Source organism: Corvus moneduloides, chromosome 8 (assembly GCF_009650955.1).
Source record: "Corvus moneduloides isolate bCorMon1 chromosome 8, bCorMon1.pri, whole genome shotgun sequence".
In the NCBI taxonomy this organism is placed as follows: Eukaryota; Metazoa; Chordata; class Aves; order Passeriformes; family Corvidae; genus Corvus; species Corvus moneduloides.
The window spans coordinates 20,988,309-21,005,454 of NC_045483.1; the positions used below are offsets into that span (position 1 = coordinate 20,988,309).

At 40.6% G+C, this 17,146-nt stretch overlaps 1 protein-coding gene across 4 annotated transcripts in view; it reads right to left on the reverse strand.

Annotated features, from left to right (window-relative positions):
• Positions 1 to 17,146, reverse strand: part of NDST2 (N-deacetylase and N-sulfotransferase 2) — a 135,106-nt gene that overhangs the window by 65,917 nt on the left and 52,043 nt on the right. The window contains exon 1 of one of the 4 annotated variants that reach the window (XM_032115708.1): positions 6,693 to 6,746. The exons of the other annotated variants lie outside the window; for them this stretch is intronic. The gene's annotated coding sequence lies outside the window, so the exon portion shown is untranslated. Of the gene's footprint in view, positions 1 to 6,692; positions 6,747 to 17,146 lie in introns of those variants that run through there. 4 annotated transcript variants of the gene reach the window in all.

Sequence of the window (17,146 nt, forward strand, 5' to 3'; positions counted from 1 at the left end):
CGCAATCTCTTTTGGATGTGCCATACGCAATCATTCAAGAGGAAAGTTAATCCATCACAAAGGAGTTCTTACAAAACAGGCAGCCCTTTCCCCATCCCCCACACAAAGAAAAAATAAAAGTCTCATCGCCTGGACTTCCCCTGACCCCAGCAAAGCTCAGGGATGCAGGGAACAGCTTCCCAAGCCAGCTGAACTGAAAAGGACAGTGGAGACCCTGCACTCGCTACTGTGCTGACAAACGAGGCCTATGGGCACCCAATGCCAGCAGAATCAGGTCTCCACATATGTCATCACTCACCTTGCTGCTGCGAGCACAGAAGCCATCCTACATCTTCCTACTGCAGAAAACATCAGGAAATGCCCTAGCACACAGCACATTCATTTTGACCACTCAGGATCCTGGGAGACATAGACATGTGGATTTCACACTCTCTACGAAAGGACTCTGCCCAGTATATTGCCCTCGAGCATCCTCTGCCAGCAGATCCTCCTTTCCCCCATTGACCATATCCTCTGTAGCACAGGGTAGCTCTATAAGCAAGGCAACGTGAGAAAGCAAGGCCTGTCTGGAGCTCTGAACACAAGAACAGATTTTGAAGCTGTGGTATGAAATAACATGCAATTGCTGACAAGTGGATGATAAGCCCTGAGTATGTAGCAGACAGCTAACTAGTACAGACTGCCTATGGACAGAACAGCACTGAACAGTGCCCACAAGGTGGGGGGCAAAGGAAAAGGGTGGGGGAAACACAGCTGGAGAATCTTGATAACTGGTTTATCTTCACGGCCCATCGTTACTCCAGGTATCCCTCACAGCAGAGGGATGCGGAAATGGCAGTCTGTGAAACAGTCCTGACCCCTTTCAAAACGTTCTCCCTGTGAGAGACATAAGATGCATTCATACATGGTAGACTGCAAAAATGGTAAAAGTAAGTGTTTGGGGTCTTCTGAGTTCAGGGTTAATTTCTGTCTCATTGTTAAACCAGTAACATCTGGGGCTCAAGAGGCTGACGTAGGATGAAGAATGATGTAAAAGAGAAAGAAAATTACTCTGCCGTGTAAGAAGAGAACAACCTAACAAGCAGAACTGAAATGCAATAGAATGACAGGAAAGTCAAAAGGCTACGATCACAGTGGGCTACAAACCAGAATCCATCACACTAATGAGGTAGGAAAAGATTTGTCATATGCAGATGATTACAGAGAGTCTAATAAAAGCATTTTCTATTAGGAGAAAAACAGAATCTAATTCATATGGAAACAACTTTCATATCATACAAATCACGGTGCAAAATACAGAACAGAAATTCAGAAAGAATGGCACGTAACACTGACGTAAAGCAAGCTGTTTGATAAAGCCATAATACTGGGGAACAGAAAATACAACTATTTGAACTAATCAAACGTAACAGTAAGAAAAGATTTCAAAGATTTGAAGTAGCAAATGCTGTACTCTGAAGATACAAAAATGGTAGTGCAGTGAGTTTTTGATTAATAAATCTGACTTCTGTAGCTTACAAATAAGTTCAAATGAAGGATTTGGGCTTTTGTACTGTATTCATGGAGCATCCAAAACAGCTAGCACCTGACCTGTGGAGGACTCTATACACTTTGGCAATACAAACTGTAATCCGAACAGTAATTTCATATATACGTGTATTCCTCTCAGAAGAATTGAATTATGTAGAGGAAACCTGATGACACATTATATTTAAGCAAAGTACTAAACAGTGAAAATTATAACCACTCATACTTCTTGTTGAACAGGGTCATAAATAAATTACTAACTCAAAAAAAAGAGGAAAAACTAGACACCTTAATGAAGGCACACTGCATGCTCGATAAAAGGTGACAATAAAAATACACATTAAGTTATATTAAGATGCATAAGAAACTAAGAGATGAGAAGTACAAGAACTAACATGTGCATTCCACTGTGAAACACTGTTCAGTTCTCACCAGTTGATCCCGAAACAACAAAAGAACACTGAAGTAATAGATTGAAATTGCTAATTGAGGAAAACAAAGAAAACCATCTAAAGTCTGTTGGTTTTTTGTTTTGTTTTCTAAAATCCAACAAGAGGTTTAATAAGCAAACGAAAAAATTCTAAACAGTCAAGAGGAGACGCTGGTCAGATTAAGAACTATTAATTTGGTTTCCTAATAAAAGAACAAGGGAATACATAATGCAACTCAGGGGAAAAAATGTGGGTAATTTGAGATTATATAGTTGTACATCATACACAATTATCCTGTAGTGCTCACTGTGGCATTACACTGATGTTAAGAAAATTATAAAACATTAATATCTGTAAATAGAATATTTGAATTAGAAGAATAAACACCAATCAGAAAGCAGAGAAACACTTCCATTTCAAGGAAAAACATAACAGTAAACATCTAGGAGAAGTGTAATGTAACAATTTTCTACAGAGGTTTTTTCTTAAACAGAGCTATTATTGACAAGGGAAAGACTTGGAATCTTGATGGACATATGCTCATGAAGGAAAATGGAAAAGACGTACCAGCAGCAGTTTCATCTGCAGAAAAAAACATAAATTATATCACTGTAGCTAGAGCGATAAAAAGTCTTAAGAAATGTGCCACAGGAAGGCAGAACAAAGAGCTTCTAGTTTAAGCTTAAGAAAAGAGACAACAGAAGGACATACAGTCAAAGCTGTAACAGAAGGTAAGGCAACAATAATCAACAATACTGGTCCAATCTTTTTTAAATCAAGGGGGTTTTGTAGGCATTCTGAGCATTTCTAGAGATCTTTTAAACATGATTTAGGGATTGAGACCCTTAAGTATGAGGACAGACAACTGCCGGTCCTGAAGCAAACATGATGAGAGAGAAAACAGAGTTTTTGCTGTGTGCCACATGCTGCTTTACCAGTAGCATGGGGGGCTGGTGTTAGGCAGGAACAGCTTAAAAAAAAAAGGCAAAAAAAAAACCAAACCAAAACAAAAAAACCAGCCCCTGAAATACCACCAGCAAGAAAAGAAACATTCTAACCCTCTGCTCTCATGTTTTCATCTTTGCAACTATTTCAGCTTCATAAAGACACAGTGATCTTGCAGGTAGTTATACCATTGCTTGTGGTTACTTTTCTCACCCAAAATGACTTAAGTTGGCACCACGTCTTGTGGTCTCAGGGTACCTCAAGAGTTGTCTGCCCCAACAGAGAAAGAGTGGAGACCCCAGGGCACTTACTGGCCACACTTGCACCATATCTGAACATGGTGGGCCGAGCTGTGTGTTGGTGACAAGATCCACGACAATCCCAAGAAAGGACAATGAACAGGTTTGAGGGTCACCTGAGGGCTCAGTTCATAACAAAAAGAGATGGAGCCAAGGACTGAACAAGACCGTGGGGTCCATCCAGGAAACAAGGGTGGAGACACAAGAGGAGACAGGCACACCTACCATGCCCCTCAGGCTGGGACTGAAGGCTGAGGCTTGAACTTAAGGGCAATCCCTGAACTGGGCAAACAAGGGCACAGGTAGAGGGCCAGAATGAAGTTTTTCAGGACATTGGTGCCCTCAGGACTGATGCTCAGTCGCTTTTCTGCAGCTTCTGAGTGCCAGAAGGGACTGAGCACATCTGAAAGAAGTCAGATGATGTGCCAAAGATCAAGGGTGGTTTCTATCACACATTCTACTGTCCCCACGGGAATATACACAAAATTACAGATCTCAGAGAGCCTTTTTGCTCATGGGAATATACGTAAAATTACAGGTATTTGAGAGCAGTTTTCTTACAAATTATGTAAACATATTCCCGTCAAAGAGGGTGGGGGAGGACGGGAGGTGTCAGGAGTTGGGAGACACTTTTCTCCCACTTCAGCGGCACTGGAGTGCTCTCCTGTAATTGCTCGTTCAACCCATACTGGCCTCTTTATACCAGTGCAGTCTCCACTCAACTATATCTTAAAAGGTCTTGAAGCAGCGTTTTGCCTCCAGCAATCACCATCCCAAGTGCTCTAAACCTCTTGATGACACAGGCAATACAGCTGCACGCCCTTTTTCAAGGCTCTGCTAATGTCTCTCACACCCTCTTCAAACACAGCTCAGGGAAGGGGAGCCTCACCTGCAAGAGAAGGCACTCCTGGAAGTTAGAAGGAGAAGAGTGAGGAGGTGTGACATGAGCAGGGAACAGCAAACCTAAAGAGAAGATAAAATCTTGTGGACTAATTCCTTCCACATGAGCAGCGCTGGGCTTGTCTACACAGATACTCTCCTTTATAATTTCCTGTTTCACTGCTGCCAGTGCCCGCAGGGGTTGATTCGTGAAGCACCCGCTCTGTACCAGTTCCCCAGGCACGGCCATTATTACGCCTCTGTGCCGCTTCGAATGGGAGATACCCATTCCTCTCTTTCCTGGGATTTCCTTGGTTTAAAACACTCGACAAGCACGGTTTAAAATGTAAAACGGTAAATACACACTTCTCTGCATGTTAGAGGAAAAATCCGGGCCCAACAGTATAATTTCATACATTCAGTTAGGCCATGAAGCAAAGTACTGTGGATGCAGAAAAATAACAGCCTTCTGTGATTTGTTGAGGTTTGCCACATAAAACTGCAAACATTAAACTTACAATTAAAAATCATACACCTAATTTTTTTTGGCCTAGTAGCTTAAAAATGTAAAAGTACACAAAGTTGTTAGCAATGTTCAGCCAACAGTTACAACACACTGACCTCTACCTTAACTCAACTGGCTTCAACTTCAAAGCCTGCTTAAAACTATTTAAATACCAACATTCTTAGGCATAGCAGACATGCTGTACACTCAAATGGAGCCAGCATGCTGCATGTGAAATCCAGTTTCTCCCCCTTATTTCCCAGGCTAAGCTCACCTGCTCTCCAGAGCAGGACTTTCCTTACATTTCTGACTGAGAGGAATGATGTTTCCCTGCTCTGCCACCCTTGGACTACTGCTTTTTATTTCCCTGTCATGGGTTTAGCCTGGCTGGATGCCAGGTGCCCACCAAAACTGCTCTATCACTCCCCTCCTCAGCTGAACTGGGAGAGGAAATATATTGAAAGACTTGGAGGTTGAGATAAGGACAGGGAAATTACTCACCAATTACTGTCATAGGCAAAACAGACTCGACTTGGGGAAAAAATTAGTTTCGTTTATTACCAATCAAATCAGAGTTGGATAATAAGAAATGAAACCATATCTTAAAAACACCTTCCTTCTTTCCAGGTTTCACTTTATTCCTTATTTTCTCTACATCCTCCCAGCAGTGCACAGTGAGGGGGAATGGGGGTTGCAGTCAGTGCATCACACATTGCCTCTGCTGTTCCTTCCCCACCTCTCACACTCTTCCCCTGCTCCAGCGTGGGGTTCCTCTCACTTGAGACAGTCCTCTACAAACTTCTCCAGTGTGAATCCTTCCCACAGGCTGCAGGTCGTGAACTGCTCCAGCGTGGGTCCTTTCCACAGAGTGCAGTCCTTCAGGAACAGAGGGGCTCCCTATGGGGTCACAAGTCCTGCCAGCAAACCCTGCTTCAGCATGGACTCCTCCCCATGGGTCCACAGGCCCTGCCAGGAGCCTGCACCAGCACAGGCTTCCCTCGGGGCCACAGCCTCCTTTGGACACATCCAGCTGCTCCAGTGTGGGGTCCTCCACGGGCTGCAGGTGGGTAAGTGCTCCACCATGGACCTCCACGGGCTGTGGGGGGCCAGCTGCCTCACCATGGTCTTCACCTGGGGCTGCAGGGGAATCTCTGCCCTAGTAGCTGGAGCACCTCCTGCCCCTCCTTGCACATGGACCCTGATGTCTGCAGTTGTTCCTCTCACACCTCCCCACTCCTCTCACTGGCTGCAACTGCTGCTGCACAGCAATTTTTCCTTCTTCTTAACTACCTTACCCCAGAGGTGCTACCACTATCTCCAGTGGGCTCAACCTTGGCCAGCAGCAGATCCACCCTGGAGCCAGCTGGCACTGGATTCATCAGACACAGGAGAAGCTTATAATACCTTCTCACAGAAGCCAGCCCCGTAGCCCTCCCTCTACCAGAACCCTGCCATGAAAACCCAACAGATTCCCTTTCTGATAGCTGCAGGGGAGACTAGCTCAGAGCTGCTTTGTTTCAAGTCAGAGCTTTGCACCCTTGCCCCAGTGGCTCTACAGGTGCCCTTTCAATAGCAGATGGGGAGGAACCAAAGGCTGGACTGAAATTCCAGTGTGGCTCTCCTGCTGTACACCTGGCAGGTGTACAGAGACCCCCTGCTACGGTTGACTGAGCAGGGAGGGCCCCAGGGGAGTACACATGCTTGTGCCATTGTAGAGGCTGAAACACTACCAGAGATGTCTTTAAAAAAGAAACATACAAGGAATCTGAAAGTATTACCTACAGAAGGACAAAACTACGCAGGAATTTTTGCAATCATTCACAAAATTAACCAAGAACAGAGCTACTGTAAAAGGCTGTGTCTCATAAGATGACAAACCAAGCAGCAGAAAAGCCTGGTCTGCTAAAGCCCTTCAACACAGACTTTCTGGAACTTCCAGCATCTTCTCCACTGCATTTGTTATTGATCATACCTCTTGATGGACACTGAAGCAAAAACACCACATCAAGAAAATTATCTGCCATCAGCAATGATTAGAAGGAAATGCCATAGTTGAACCAATGTCAAAAAGAGTTTAGCTGCTGAACTACCAAATGCTTAACATACTTTGAGCAGAACTTTCAACACAGTTTCTCAGTCATCACTTGAAGGCTGCCATTAGTAACATTTGGATCTCCAGAGCTGATACCTGCCGGCAAAAGAAATGTTTAGTACCCTGAAAATTGTCCAAGGGGTAAAATTGCAACAGCTCATTTCAGATGCAGCTATGAGGCTGCAAAATCAAGAGCACAATCCCAGGGCAGCAATCTTTAAAAGTCTTTGCAAGAATGTTGTTTTGTTTCTTAAACTCTTCTCCTTCCTTTCTTTTAAGGGTCCTGGGTGCAGTTCTGATACTCAAACTAATACTAATCACTGTGATCCCTGTATCATTTTCCTCTTGGTCCTTATTGCTGTGGCTCAAACATTTTTAGTTTCCCCTGAGAACCTGCGCATAGAGAGATACACTGTTCACAGAGACTTTTTATTCCAGACTGCTGGACTCCAACACACAGTCTTCTAATCAAATTATTTTTAAGACTTATGTCAAGTGGCAAATGCATCAAAATCTTGGCTCCAACAAAACCAGAACTACCCTCTCCAGCCTAGAAGACACATACTTTTCCAAGGTAAAATGTTCAGAACTGACTTTTAACTAAAAGCCTTAGACCTTGTGCTTCTAAGTAATAATCTGCTCTCAAATATATTACCCTTGAACATAGTTTTCTTTAAGGATGAAAGAAAAAGGAGGAATCTAGATTTAAAGATTGTGTGAGCATATGGGGAAATAGATATTCTGTGCTCATAAGTTAACCAGTGCTTGGCACAAGTATTGCATTTTTTCATATGTTATCTTCCCTACCTCCAACATAATATATTTTAGTCCTATCAACAAAAGGTATATACAGTAGATTGAAATTACACAGCTTGAAGTTTACGCACCAGCAAAGGACTTCTGTTTACTGTCACCTTCTCCACTCCATCCCCAATGTAACTCTCAGTCTCTGAGTGAGGTCATTCTCCACTAGTCTGCAACAATCTGTTCTACATTCTGGATGCTTGCTGTGAAACCTCAGAAGAGCTAGGGAATAGACAGGGAGTAAAAGCTGGATATGACAGACCACTCCAGCACTAATATCCCACATCAATTACCAATATAGATCCTCTGCATTAAAAGCCTCCTGTTTCTGAACCCTTCCTAAAAGCCCCCTTGAGCAGGCAGTTCTAATGTACATAATGACAGGATAAAAAATGGTAGGAAAGATGAAGAAGAAAAAAATCCTAAACATAAGGAGTTTACCAAAGAAAAGGCAAATGTGTTCAAAGGAACAATCACAAGCACAGTAGAATCTACAGACTCGAGCTGGAATTCAGATATGGGTTTCTGGTACCTGATCATAGAATCATTGAGAAGTCTTGGCTATTTCTGTCAGCCTTAACATACAGAGGCCTTCTACAGCAAATCTTTCCACAGCATCGCTGGAAATATTTGAGTACTAGTTTATCTTGCAGCTTGAAGTTATACCTTCTTTTGAAACTTAGAAGAGATACCTTGATGAGGAAGGCCAAGGCAGGATGGAGCCCCAGGCCTTGCATATAGGTTCAAGTGGTCTTCCTACTGGTTTACTGCAGAGTACTCCTGCTTGAGCATTTTCTGAGATCCAGTCAGAGTTGAAATCAGTTTTCCCCTCTCTCAGACACACTTCTATCCCCTCAAAACACTGTAAAAATTACTGCCTTGGCAAGAAACTTACAATATATCACTATAGGGTTAACTTCCTTTTACCTTCTACTACTACACTTGAGTGCAGAGTGCTCAGCTTGGCTAAAAGCTTAAAGGCCATGAATAATGTAAGAGAACTCCACTGGGAGAACCCCTAATGCCTCAGAAAGCTTCACTAGATCTCACAGTTCAGTTCTCACTTGCCATATCCTTCATTTCCTTTAAATGCTACAGTACCAGCGTTAAATCGTTAAATCGAACTCGGTTAGCACCTCCCCACCAGCAACGCAGCCAACAGATTACAGAGGCTTCAGGGTCAAAGGGGGGCACGGAGGGCTGACCCCCGCAGCCTCCTGGCTATGCCAGCTAGCTCCTCCACCTTCTCAGTCTGTTGTTAATTGCTCCTCAGCTTTAACTTTTGCCTTCAGCACTGAAATACTAATCCTTCATTTAAGTAAAACCACTTCATCTGCCTTTGAGTTATATAGAAACCTAACAAATGCAAGAAATCATTTTCATATTTGGAAAACGTACTCTTTGCTTTCAAGGATGGCTGAAATCCAAGTGAAGTATTCACCTTGTAACCTAACATGGACATCAACCTTACAAGATGGCCCACGTAACATTAAACTTGGGAAAATGTGACAATAAAATGAGCTGTGGTTACAAGAAAATGCAGACAGGTGCATGCACAGAGGGGAAAAGAGCAAGTCTGAATGCTATCTGATGAACCATAAACTTGATATATCACACATCTATGAAATTACATATAGTTCATAATTGAATCATTCCAAATCAAATCAGGAAAACAGAACCAGAATTACAGGAAATACTGGGAATCTTAGGCAAATTGCTTTCAGTGTCTGCACTCAGTTATGCTATCTGTAAAATACAATCAATAAACAAAACCATTAAGGAAATGCAAAACATAGGTAAGTCTAATTCTTAAGCAGAAAAAATTAGGCAGGTACTTGTTAGGTATCATGTGTCAGATAGCTGCTTTGCACTACACAGCAACTATAACCCAATTTCCAAATACTGAAAAGGCTAGAAAATGGGAGTTAGAAAAGCACATTATAGGCAAACAATTTGAACACAGAAAAATCCTTAGATTTCCATATGCCCAATTATGATTTGTATTAGCTTTCCCTGCACACATAAACTGAATTAACAAAATACATAAAAACAAACTGTGAGGACTAAAGGAGGAATGTCTTAACTTGCAGGTATGAAGTAACACTGCACAATGGAAAAAAAGTCCTCTGGATTTCAGTGTTTGGTTAAGCCTACATGACAGGAGACTTAAGTGATGCTGCAAGTAGTCACCAAAGAATAATTGAAGGTAAAGATGAGAAATCACAAGTATTTTCTGTGGTTATAATATTAAAAGAAAATGAAAGAAAAGAGGATTGAAGAGCATTGATGATTCTAAGACTGGATGAAAAGCATTAAGTAACAAGTAGTTTGAAGCTGTGGTTTGAAATACTTAATATATAGAGAGACCTCCAGAGGGTTAACTCAAACCTTCTGCAAGCTATGGAAATTGAGGTTTGTGTTAGAAGCCACTAGACAACTACTCTGTACTTAACACTAAAAATTGTAATACCAGACATCTGCTGGAATGATAAAATATCTTCTAGCTCTTTAAAATCTATATATTTGCTTTGGCCATTGTATTATCCAATACATTTTCCCAATATCATACATGATTGTGTGAAATGCTTTGAAATGAAAGATGCTATGCAAGTGCCAAACGTTACTGCAATACACTAACTTAATTTGGACATGCTCCAGCATCTCGTGTCAAGAGTAAGCTCATGTTAGAGTGAGCTCCTTTATTGAGACATCTGCTAGGAAACCAATTTGGCCAAATCAGAGTGTGTGATAATGAGCACTGTTTAATCAAGACAGTATTAACATAAATTTTAACTTGTGTCAAGTAGCTTAATAGCAAATTACTGAATGTTAAACAGACATGGAATTTTTTACTCTGGTCTTTCAATAAACAAATTCTTGAGTAAACTAAAATGTACACTTTCTTCAATGTGAAGTCAAAAAGAGCTAGATACAACCAAAAAGAACTGAAGTGAAGCAATGCAAGACATGCAATCATAAACTTATTTTCAATTTTAAAAAGGTTCAGTACTGTAATGCTCTTCATCTTTGAACTAAGTGTAAGATTTTTAACAGGAGAAGTACATCCAGATGTGCTTACAATGAAAAAGCAATAAAAGGTATTTTATTAATTTCTGGCTTTTATACATAAATGACATTTCTGATTTGGACACTTAATCCTGAACAGCTTTTAACATTTTAGATGGATAAGCATTATATGGATAAGTACATTTCTAGCCTTAGAACTGTAAAGATAGCTATAAACAATGTGCCTTTCCAAGACAACCCCAGATCACGTGGTTCCATACATTAGCCGTTCATTTTGCCAGTCAACACATTCACTTACTTGTTCGTCAGAGTAAAATAACAAAAACTTCTGGCAGCCTGGCTCAAAACTGTTAGGAACTACAATACTGATGGTAAAGAACCACCACACACATCAAGCAGAAGTCTTTACTGCAAAAGCATAACACAGTGACAGATACTGCTTAAGATATTCACTCTTAAAGGAATGGAGATTCCCAAATCCAGTATTATGAATGTAATTGACTTGTCTGAATATTAAATGTAATGGAATTTTAAATTATTCCATGATATACTGGATTAGTGAGTGTGTTAAAAAGCAGAACAGCACTTACAACAATGCTCCCTAGAACATGCAGTTCCTCAGAAAGGGAAGAGGAGTAAAGGAAGGAAAAAAAAAAAAAAAAAAAGAAAAAAAAAAGAAAAAAAAATATCACAGGGAACAGCTCCGGACCACAAATTATATGCTCTGCAGGAAAATATGATAGCTTATTTTTTTAGGACAAGGATGCTGGGAAAGAGGCAAAATAAAACAGGTGAAAAAAATAAAGCAATCATTTTTAGGGTTGTGTTAGGCACCTGTGTGAGAGGAGACTGCTTTCCTAACTGGTGAAAAAAGCCAACCCCAGCAAGAGACTGGTATCAAGCCACATGCTTCTGTTTTCACCCACCTTTAAATGGTAAAAAAAAAAAGGGCTGATCTATGGAACTATTTCAAAAATTGAAATCTTCTTAGTCCTCCACACCGCAACAGATGTTGGACAGGCATGTGTACTTCTCTGAAATTAAGTGTCTCAATACCCACAGCAAGTACCATACCCAAGAGGTGGCCTAACACCTACATCCTACTTCAGTGGAGCAATTAAATGTCTTCCCCACAATGCTATGACAAATGCTGTGACAGAAGAACAGCATTTTTAATATGACATGCACACAAAGTGTCTACAAGCAGGTGGACAGGAGAATGCACACAGGGTTTCATACTGCACATGAACACATGCACAAAGTGGATGTGGGTCCTAAATGATTCCAAGAGCACATGCAAAGGGCTATGATGACAGTCACTAACGACTGAGACCTTTCATCTGTGGAGCTTAGAAAGAGCCATGACTTTCAAAACAATCATATTACCAACACTAAAGCCACAATTAAGTAAGTCTCATTACTGCCACTGTCACTTCATAATCACACTGTCTCTGCCAAGAGCCACACTCTCCCCATCCTACTCCTTACACTCTTCACCTGTGTAAACCAAAATCTCAGTAGAGAACAAGAGGGCCAAGCATTTCCACATGTCTAATGCTCAAGGCAACAGTCACCTTGAGAGGCGAATAAAAAGATAAGTGTGCTGTTGCTGTGGAAACAGTATGAGAGCACAGAAATATTCCTATTAGTTCAAGTACCTCTTGGAGGATCAGGCACACCACTGAACAGTTACTGGAACTTCCCCCACCATGCACGAAGGGTTAGGAAAGGAAACCCAGTCAGGCTGGATGTCTCCACCATCACCCAGATTTCAGATCTGGAATAGCTTTTCAAAAGTGAGTTCCTTGCTGTACTTGGTGAAAACAATTACCACCATCTGAAGGCCCTGAACTGGGAAGTGAATAAATTGCACAGCCTGCTTAAATTCTTGAGAGATGTATTAATGCAGAACCCAGGATATGGTGTTTAACAGAGAACTGCAGAAATGCCTGGGCCTGACCCAAAGGTTTACAGGCTGAATTCAAAAGCAATGCTGATGAACGGTAGAGAAGAAAAGAAACCTATATCCCAGTAGAATTCTTCTGTTCCTTGTTCCCTAAGAAATGAAAGGGAATAAATAGAATGTGATCGTGTAATTAAAGATTAAATGATAATTAACATACAAAAATATCTAAACTAAGACCATGTGGGTGAACTCAGTATCTGACTACTTTGATCTGACTGACTTAATTTAAAATCATTCATGTGTATAAACCTGTACTTTTATTCCTCTCTCCATTCCCTTTGAGGTCCCTTAACTGAACTACTACATGAACAGTGTGAGACTGAGAGTCTAATACAAATCAGAGAGAGCAATGTAGTTAAAAACAGTGTTAATGAGAATATCATATACACAAAAGTCCTCCAGGTTTTCAAGAAGTGAGAAATTGCCAAGTACCAATATCCAAACTCCTCCAAAGATCAGTGACACCAGCAATCAGAAGCAATTTGATAGTCTAAACCACTGATTTTGCAAGGACATTTTAAACACCAGAGAGAGCAGGGGATTGGAACAGGTTAGAAATCTGTTGTTTATAAACACTGCACTGCTACCAGACATTAATCCCCCCAACTGCATCTTCTACCTTCCCTTCTCATCCCTGCAAAACATCTCATATTAAAAGAAACTAGACATTATCGAGCTAGAATAATGATTTATTTCACAAGGGTGTTGTGAAGCTTAATTCATGTTTGTAAAGTCCTTTGTATTGTGCCTTTCATCTACTGTGGGAACCTCACAGTATTATCAATAAGGTCTTTCCTACAGTAGAAGGGCTTTGCTAAAATAGCTATACTAGCAAATCTGCCTAGTCAAGATGTGGTTTACACAGGCAAAAAAGCTATTTTGACAGAACAGCTAATACCAGTTGCCTGAAAAAAAACATACCAAACTGGCAGAAGCACACTTTTGGTGGTATCTAACTGAATCTAGCATAGAATGTTGTATGTCAACTAAGTGTGATTTCTGCACAATCTTAACAGAAGAGTTACGCTGAAAAATCTTGAGGGGTAGCTCTGACCAACATATTCCAGAGAGCGCAAATGAAGGGTGTGTATTTACTACTTTCACAGTACCAAGCATCTGTGTTCATTTATTCACGTGAACAAGCTACAAGTGAAGTCTTCTGCAAACAGATTCCGTTAGCAGCAAATGCATATGACTTTATTATTTTATACAAAATAATTGAGGGAATAAAGACAAAGCCTTGGTCAGATATATTCTTCCAAACAGAACAGAACAGAGTATTAGGAGCACTACAATGAACTACTTACACAACTGCAAAGAACAAAGACCGGTACAAGGAACTAATTCATGCCACAGTCCTTTTTAACTGTGCTGTTATTATTAATTTTCTATTCAACCCCAGTTTTCTCACTTAAGTTTGAAACAACACTAAACATCCAACAGTTACTTGCCTCCTAACAAAGGTGGAGAGGCACCATTATGCCAGGTTCCCAAACTACTACTTGCTATTTTTCTAGACATGCTTAGCCTTATTCTGAGCTGCTTAGGGTGGCAGCCTGCAGCTACCAGCAGTCGTGCATCTGCATTTTGCCTTTCAACATTTCCTCTTCTTGCTAGGAGCCTGTAGCAAATCTTATCACCTAAGGGCTTGCTTACACAGGGAAAGGAAACTCACCTGTTTCACATCTCTAGAAGCCACCTCTCTGGTAAATACCTGTATTTATTTTAGAAGAGTGTCACTCCATATCCATGTGCAGTAGCATACAATTTTCCAAAATCCAACAGACCAAAGTAAATGCACTAAAGTGTAAGACTTTGGCAGAGTTATGTTTCAAAACTGTGGTGGGTTACAAACTGGCAAAACGTTATTCCACAAACTAATTTGGATCAGACACGCTTGAATCTGGAATGGAGATCAAAATCCAAAGACAGAAATTGCTATACTTGACAATATGGAAATTTTATTTTGCGTGTGGAAGGTGGTTTCATTACCAAAATTTAAGCTGGTGTATTCAGCTGCTTTCCACTGAAAAGTAAAGATAAAACTACTTTAAAGCCAAACTAACAATCTTTTCTGCTACTGAGACAAATGAGAAAATACTAACTACTGTAAATTAATCAGTAACCCATTATTTACTGACACAGCACTGTAGAACACACAGCTCACATACCAGGACTACCTGATGTGCTGCTTTATTCCACCTAGGATTCATTTATGTGACCTCTAAAATGATAAACATAATAATAAGCAGCAATTTATAACTGCTACATGTTCTTTCAGTCAATGATGCAGCTGCCTATATAGCATAAGAACAACACTAACCTAAAAAACAGACTTGGCAATTCTGGACTAAGCTTAAAAAGATCAACATTCAATCTTTTTGCAGACTGGCTAAGCTATACACCAAAGCTACAGAAGCAAAAGGCTGGGCTCACTTGCTTCCGGTTAAGATGTACTTTCTTGTCATGAGAGCATTAAAAAAAAAGCTGGATCATGTTTTCTTTTTCCACTATCATACATTCAGCCAGCAACTGATCCTAATCAATGAGAGTTTGATATTAACACCTCACACAACATAAAAATTTTTGTCACAGACTTGTTTCAAAAACTATAAAGACATTTTCCTCACCAGCTCTGTGTCATAGGCCTGATAGCACTCAATTTGCTGCACCTACAGCAAAACAACCATGCAGCCCTACATGCTTTAGAAGGCTTGCATGAAGATAAAGAAGAGAATATAGATGGCCATTAGATAGTAATTACACTTCCAGCTGGAAAAGTTCATTCTTGCCTTTGGGATACTCAGCAGGAAACTTTAAGGTTAACCACCTTTCAAGACAAGGCTATCTTTGCCCCTCTGTTTCCTCCCATCCAACTCACTTCTCTGTTTTAGCTCCTTCCCATCCATTCTTAACTGTCAGCTCTCTTGAGCCTCTGATCACACTGGCTGATCCCTGCATTTCTTCCCAGGAGGAGAAGTCAGGGGGAACTTGCATATTTCAGTGTGTAATCTTCCTGTATGCCTTGGATCCTGCCTGCACAGCTGCCCCGTGCTGTGTACGTCCTGGCAGCAAAGTTTAGCTAAAGCATTGGGAGCTGAAGTCTAGGAGCAAATATGTAGAGGTTGAGGCCAGGCTTCCCACTGAAAGGTCACCTACCCCGAAACATCCCTCCATCACTGACAAAGATATTCCACATTTATAATTCTCAAGTTCAAGTACACATCAAGGCCAACTTTGTTTCTCTTAAGCAAAAAATGGAAGAAAAGAAATACACTCAGGCTGAGGCTTTTTCCCTCCAAGTTTTCTGGACTTTATAAGCGCTGCAAAGTTTCTGCAGGGGTAGAAATGAAATCTGAAGGGTAGAAACAACAGTTACTCAGCATCATCAGCTGTTCTTTCCTACACTTACGCATGAAGCCACAAACACAAAAGAAATGCAGTTAAATGATGAGGAGCTCACTTCTACTAAGACAGCTAAAGCACCCAGAACAGTATGAGGGTATACATTTTCATCAAGCTCACATAAACAAGCCCAAGCTGTTGCTTTTGACCTTTAATGTCCATCATGATTTGTGTCCTAAGCCACTAAGAATGGGAAAAAGTCTAGGACAGGTTGAAGATTTAGCCAGTAAAGAGCATTCATATGTCAGTGATGAACTTCCGAGTTCTAATAGAATGGAAGTTCACCAGCTTTCAGAGCATGCTGGGGCTTCTGTACTCAAACTTTATGGGGATGATGGCAGGAAGGATAAACACAGAGGAAAAAAAGATTTTATTTTTTGATATGTAGATTTGGTAGCTCTCAAATAATCCATATAGAAGAAGTTTAGAATTAGATATAACAGTACCTAAAGATATTTATTGTAAAGAAATACACAAGTTGGAGAACATGCAGAACTGAAGACATACTAATTTTGTACCAAGGGCTGAAATACAATCAAAATTCAGAAGTTCTTGCATATTAAATATGATTTAAAAAGTCAACCCCAAATACTTGAGATTTTTGTAGTAAAAAAGCAAACACAAAAAGCAGAACTCTGGACAATCAATCAGCCTGCCTAGGAATCCATTTGTGCACACTATTTCTTTGAACGTAAAACACAGGCTTCAAATGCAGCTGAACTTACTTCATAATTCACATCACCACCTAGCTATAAAGGCAGTATAACAATCTCTGCTTATGCACAAATAGTCTATGACGAACCATCAGTCCCAACTGATGGAAAATACTTTAAGACACAACATTTAGAAAATTAATTGCCTTTTGGCCTCCAAGAAACAGCACAGAATTTCCAACTTGTGCTCAATTTAGCATATGTCTGTACTTTAACATAATAAACAAACTTGGGTGCTGTTCTAGCACTTCTTTCACAAAGGAATGGTCACTTCTCAGCTGAAAATGTGTCTGAAAAAAGTTATCTTAAGATTGAACATGCAAGACACTAAAATGCAGGTGGCTTCCTCCACCAAAATGTTAACACTTTCCACACTGCTTTTCTGAAACATTTTATTTATAAATTCTCTCATAAGAAGTTTTTCTTGAAATAGCTGTAAAACAAACAGTTGTCGATCAAAACTGCATGATGTGTGTTGCACTTCTCCCTACTTTCCAGAGTACGTCAGAGCCAGTGTCTCGTACAGAAGAGAATTTTTAAACAAGCAAACCCA